At 47.9% G+C, this 6852-nt stretch overlaps 1 pseudogene; it reads left to right on the forward strand.

Moving 5' to 3' along the window:
- The first annotated feature begins 4689 nt into the window (after nucleotides 1-4689).
- The window catches only part of LOC112093273, a 9847-nt pseudogene continuing 7684 nt past the window's right edge, over nucleotides 4690-6852 (forward strand).

Below are 6852 nucleotides of genomic sequence, written 5' to 3' on the forward strand. Positions count from 1 at the left end.
AGATCCCTCGACCGTAGAAAGGACTGCCAAAGAAGGCGATTGGGCTAAGCAGCACTGACGACGAGGGGAACGTTCGTTAGAGGACGTGACGGGTTGCGTGCAAAAGTGGAAGACATCTGCAGGCATTAATTGCAAGCTCTCAAACCGCCCCATAGGGGACAGAAAAGTATTACGGAGAAGCACAGAGCCGTAATATGATACTAATTGGCTGAGTGAACAGTGCTTATTAGTGGGCTACATCTGGGCCTACCAAGGAAGAGCACTTGAGTGCTTCCACCTATGAATGAAACCCCCTAAGTGAAGGAAGCCCAGTATAAAAGGAGGAAGACCCCCAGTAAGGAAGGGGTTCAGAAATTCCAGAAAAGAAAAAGGAGATTGAATAAGAGCAATTGTTGTAAATTGTTACCTTCTCAAAAGAAATACAAAATCACAGTGGATGTAGCTCCCATTTTATAGAGTGAACCACTATAAAATTCATTGTGTCATTTGTCTATGCATGAAACCCTGAGGTACTATCCCAGAAACTAGGTGGAAACCCGCTAGGAGACTTAGAATCAATACAGGCAGGCGGCCAGGCCTGAGGCAGACCCAACGCTCAGAGGGCAGAAGCATCGAGAGTAGCCAGCTCGGCCATTTCGACAGAAGAAGCACGCGCCATCATGGAACGTATGGCCAGCCTGGAGCAAAAACTGACAAGGAACGTGGCGGGCCTAAAAAAGAATATAGGTCATGTGGCTGAGGTGGTAAACGTCGATATCACGCTCAGCCGCACACATGACCATCCATTTACTGAAGAAATAATGGCACCCCCTCTTCCCGATAAATACAGGTCGCCGTCAATCCCACCGTATGATGGGCGAGGAGATCCCGATGACCATTTGGAGATGTACACAGGGCACATGCTCTTGCACGGTTACGCTGAGGAGATCATGTACCGAGCCTTTCGAAACCATTTGACGGATTCTGCCCGAAGATGGTTCTGGACGCTGAGGCCAAACTCTATCTCAAGCTGGGACGAGTTGAAGGAAGCATTTTCCCTCCAATTCATAGGGGTCAAAAAGTACGTCCCCCCAAAGCAGAATCTGATGACAATATACCAGAAGCCGAACAAGTCACTAAGGGAATGGCTCGCGAGGTATGGGGAAGTTGTCGCTGCCACGATGGATATAACAGATAGAGAGGCCTTGATGGGGGCCTTATCTAGCATGAAGAAAATTACCCCATTCAAAAGAGAGCTAAACCAGAAACCTCCGTCCAGCTACAGGGAGGTTTTGGCGTGAGCGCAGGGGTACATCAACGCCGAAGAGGCGGACGCAAACGAACCCGAGCACAGGACCAACAAGAATAAAGGAACCGAACAAGGGTCGACGCTTGTGAAACAGGATGGGAAGAAGCGTCGAGGTGGAGGAAACGGAGACAAGCAGCCCGCCGCGATGATGAACGCTCCAGAAGCCAAGAAGCTGAGGTAAGAGGATACCCGTAAGCTTTGACTGTTCCAAAAATATGATTCCTACCACGAGCTAACAATAGGAGTCGAGAAGGTCTTCAATATGGTCGGCCGCGGGAACTTGCTGCGCCGACCGAAAGCAATGAAGTCAGATCCTAGCCGAAGGAACCAGAAGAAATTCTGTAGGTTCCAAGGCGATGTCGGCCACCACACCAACGATTGTGCCGACCTCAAGGATGAAATCGAAAAAGTGATTCGCGAGGGAAGGTTACAAGAGTTTAGGGCCGAACGAAGACCTCAAAATGACGGCCATGGTGGGCAAAATGACGGTCGACGCCGAGAGGAGAACCAGCGCCCAGAGGATCGCGAATCCGTCGGTGTCATACGGACTGTCCTCGGCGGTCCTTATATAAGAGGAGACTCAAAGAGGTCTCAGAAGGACTATGCCCACGAGGCCAGGGGGGTTTATCAGGAGCGATTCTGGAGCGTCTCCGCTGCAAAAACCCCAAGGTACAGTCACACCGACGTGGCCTTTAATGAGGATGGTGCCAGTGGGGTTCATTTCCCCCACAACGATGCCTTGGTGGTGGAAGCCATGATAGGAAACCACACCGTGTGCAGAATCTTGGTAGACAATGGGAGCTCGGTAGACCTCATATACTCCGACTGCTTGGAGAAAATGGGGATCTAAAATGAACAATTAGAAAAAATCTCCAGGCCGCTATATAGTTTCACTGGGGACTCCGTCATCCCTCAAGGGACTATCCGGCTACCCATAACCGCCGGAGAAAAACCTCGACAGGCAACCACAATGGCCAATTTCGTGGTCATAAAAGGAGGCTCCCAATACAACGCGGTAATCGGGAGACCAACCCTCCAGGCATTAAGGGCAATAACCTCCGTCTACCACCAAAAGGTCAAGTTCCCCACCCCAAATGGCGTAGGGGAAATGAAGAGCAACCAGTATGAAGCTAGGGTTGCATACTCTGACGCCCTGCGCGGATATGCCCAGCTAGGAAGACAGGAGGCAAGGATGGTTCACCAGAGCCTCATCGAGGACATAGACCCCAGGATCCAAGAGGAAGTCACATGGTCTCAACCCGTTGAGCAGTTGGTGGAAATCCAAGTTGATGAAGGCGAGTCCACCAAAGTGCTGAAACTGGGCTCGGGCTTAGCCCCATCGCTTAAGGTTGAGATCGAAAACTTCCTCAGGAAGAACCTAGATGTCTTCGCCTGGAATCATTCCGACATGGAAGGGATCGACGTCGAGGTAATATGTCACTCCCTAAACGTCGACCCCTCCTATCCGCCCAAGTGCCAGACACGTCGACCGATGAACCCCGAGAGGTATGAAGCGCTGAAAGAAGAGGTCGATAAGCTGATCAATAATGGGTTCATCAGGGAGGCCCATTACCCACGTTGGGTATCAAACCCCGTTCTAGTGGTTAAGCCCAACGGGAACTGGAGGACATGCGTCGACTTCAGCGATCTCAAGAAAGCCTGCCCAAAGGATGGCTTTCCACTCCCTCGAATAGACCAAATGGTCGACGCCACGGCGGGACATGAGATGCTGAGCTTTATGGATGCCTACTCCGGATACAACCAGATCCCCATGCATCCAGTCAACGATGAGCACACATCCTTCATAACCGACAGGGGCCTCTACTGCAACAAGGTGACGCCTTTCGGCCTAAAGAATGCAGGGGCTACCTACCAGAGGCTTATGAATAAAATGTTCGCTTAATAGCTCGGCAAAATGATGGAGGTCTACGTCGACGATATGCTTGTGAAAAGTACCAGGGCCAGCCATTACGTCAATCATCTGGGGGAAATGTTTGGTGTGTTAAGAAAATACCACATGAAACTCAATCCCCAGAAATGTACCTTTGGAGTTGGGTCGGGGAAATTCCTCGGTTTTATGGTCAGCAACCGCGGGATTGATGCAAACCCCGAGAAAATCAAAGCCCTACAGAATATGCGGTCCCCAACAAAGCCAAAGGAAGTGCAAAGATTAACAGGATGTGTCGCCGCCCTAAACAGGTTCATATCAAAAGCAACCGACAAATTCGTCCCCTTCTTCGACGCTTTGAAAGGAAGCAAACGCTTTGAGTGGACACCACAATGTGAAGAGGACTTCCAGAAATTGAAGGAGCATTTGGGCAAGCCCCCAATTTTGTCAAAACCAAACGTCGACGAGGAGCTTAGCCTATACCTCTCCGTGTCCCAACATGCCGTAAGCTCCGTATTAGTAAAAGAAGAAGAGAGGGTGCAATTGCCGATCTACTATATGAGCAAAAGACTCCTCGACGCCGAGTTGAGATACAGCGAAATGGAGTGCCTAGCCCTCGCCCTGGTGGTAGCTTCAAGGAAGCTTCAACACTATTTTCAATCTCACACAATACGGGTTCTCACAAACCACCCACTGAGACAGGCTCTACAAAAGCCTGAAACTTCCGGTCGACTCCTCAAATGGTCGGTAGAATTAAGCCAGTTTGACATAAAATATGTGCCAAGAACTGCGATCAAGGGCCAAGTGCTCGCCGATTTTCTGGCTGAGTTCTCTCATAGACCAGCTCCCGCCGCATCTGGAGAAGTTGAGGTTACAAAATGGAAGCTCTACGTGGATGGGGCATCGAGCAAAAATGGGTCAGGAGCCGGTGTCTTGTTAATCAGCCCCGAAGGCCAAAAAATTACCTCGGCAGTTCGATTTAAATTCAAGGCGTCGAACAATGAGGCAAAATATGAAGCACTAATTGCCGGACTACGGTTAGCCTGCCACCTGAAGATCGAAAGGCTCAGCGTCTTTAGCGATTCTCAACTGGTCATCGCGCAAGTAAAGGAAGAATACCAAGCGCGCGGCGAAAAGATGGGAGCGTACTTGAGAAAGGTAAAAGAAGAACTCGTTAAGTTCAAAAACTACGAGATACTCCAGATACCACGAACCGAAAATGCAAACGCCGACGCTCTGGCAAAGCTAGCATCTTCTAGAGAGTCCGACACACTAGGGGTCGTTCCCATCGAAGAATTGGAGCGACCGACTATAAAAGAAAAGGTTAAGGCATTAATCATCCAAGTAGGTGAAAATTGGATGACTCCACTCATCCAATACCTAATGGATGCACAACTGCCAAACGATAAAGACGAAGCCAGACGGATCAGGTATAGAGTTGCTAGGTACTTATTGTACGACGGCTTGCTCTACCGATGAGGCTACTCAACCCCTCTACAGCGGTGCTTGGATGATGGCGAAGCCCAGAAGGTCCTCCACGAAATCCATGAAGGAGTCTGCGGTAACCACACTAGGGGCAATCTCTGGCTCTAAAGGTTTTAAGGCAAGGATACTATTGGCCCACGCTAAAATAGGACGCTTTTCAATACGCCCGACGTTGCGATAAATGCCAAAGGTATGCCACAATTCCTAGAGCACCCCCAGAAAATTTAACTTCCATTCTCAGTCCATGGCCCTTCGCCAAATGAGGGGTTGGCCTGATCGGGCCGTTACATCTTGCACCCAGAGGATTTAAGTTTGCAATCGTTGCGGTAGACTACTACACGAAGTGGGCAGAGGCAAAGGCTCTAACTACAACCATAGAAGCAACCTGCACCAAATTCATGTGGGACCACATTGTATGCAGGTTCGGGGTTCCCCACTCAATAGTATCCGACAACGGAAAGCAGTTTGACAACGCCTCAACACGCAGGTTCTGCGCTAGCTTGGGCATCCGAAAAGACTTCTCGGCACCAATCCATCCACAATCAAATGGACAAGTCGAAGCGGTCAATAAAATACTAAAGTATACCCTCAAAAAAAGACTCAACGATCTGAAAGGGAAATGGGCCGAGGAACTTCCCAAGGTCCTATGGGCATACAGAACGATGAGCCAGACTACTACGGGTGAAACACCTTTCTCCATGGTGTATGGCGTCGAGGTAGTTCTCCCCGTAGAAATCGAAACGCCGACTCTAAGAACCGTCGTCCATAATGACGATGACAACGCGGAAGGCATGAACGGAGAACTCAACTTGTTGGAAGAAAAAAGGCTCGACTCCCAACTACGTCTCGCCGCCTATCAGCAAAGAACGGCGCGATGCTACAATAAGAAAGTTCAGTAGAGAAGGTTCGTCCCGGGGGACCTAGTATTAAAAAGGGTAACACAGAGCATGAAACCCAAAAATACTGGTCCACTAGGCCCAACTTGGGAAGGGCCCTACCGCATAAGGGAAGTGCTACCTCCCGGCACCTACATTTTGGAGAGCCCGACGGCAAAAGGATTCAACACCCGTGGAATGCAGAACAGCTAAGGCTGTACTACCAATAGTGTATGAAATTCTTACATATCTCAATTGTACATTCTTTACGAGTTGAATAAATTGACATGTTTGCAGAAATAAAAGAATTCACCCCTTAATAACATGTCTGCTTAAAAAACCAAGGTTATATGAAACAGACATAGGGGGACAGAGGTCCACGGATTAATCACTAAAAAATGACGCGACGACCCCAAGGGGAGCAATCGACGTCAGATCCTCCAAGGAGGAAAGGCAAAGACTTAGCAAAATTCCAAGGAATTTTCTAAGACGACGACCCCAAGGGGTACAATCGACTTCAGATCCTCCAAGGAGGAAAGACGAGGACTTAGCAAAATTCCAAGGAATTTTCTAAGACGACGACCCCAAGGGGTACAATCGACTTCAGATCCTCCAAGGAGGAAAGACGAGGACTTAGCAAAATTCCAAGGAATTTTCTAAGACGACGACGCCAAGGGATCGACGTTAGATCCTCCAAGAAGGAAAGACGAGGACTTAGCAAAATTCTAAGGAATTTTCTAAGACGACGACCCCGAGGGGTGCAATCGACGTTAGATCCTCCAAGGAGGAAAGGCAAAGACTTAGTAAATTTCTAAGGAATTTTCTGAGATAGCAACTATTGTAAGTCAAGGTATAAATTAAACCTGTTACCTTTTATATATAAAGTGCAGATAAAATAAAAGCTATTCGAGTCGAATAATAAGTTACAAAAAGAAAATAGAAAGAAGGAAAAATGAAAATGTCCTAGGCTTCGCCACCAGCCGCCGATTCTTCACCATCACCAGGAGGGGATACGTTGGCATCGTCAATAGGAGGAGGGGAATTGTAGAGAAAGCTCAATATTGCTTTTGATTGCTAGAGACTAGCAATAAGCTGGTTGGGGGTTGTGATTAGTGCATTAAAATGCACCATAAATATTGCTTTTGATTTGTATAATATTAAAATATTTAAGCTTTAATTAAACAAATCCATTATTTTTATTCATAATATTTTTAATTGGAATTTGTCTAGTTTTTGCTTAATTATTTGCAGATAAAAAAACAGTGTAAAAAGCTACACAAAAATAAGCCATGAAAGCCATGTTTACAACCACCCAG

This window comes from Morus notabilis, unplaced genomic scaffold, assembly GCF_000414095.1.
Source record: "Morus notabilis unplaced genomic scaffold, ASM41409v2 Scaffold1334, whole genome shotgun sequence".
Lineage (NCBI taxonomy): Eukaryota > Viridiplantae > Streptophyta > Magnoliopsida > Rosales > Moraceae > Morus > Morus notabilis.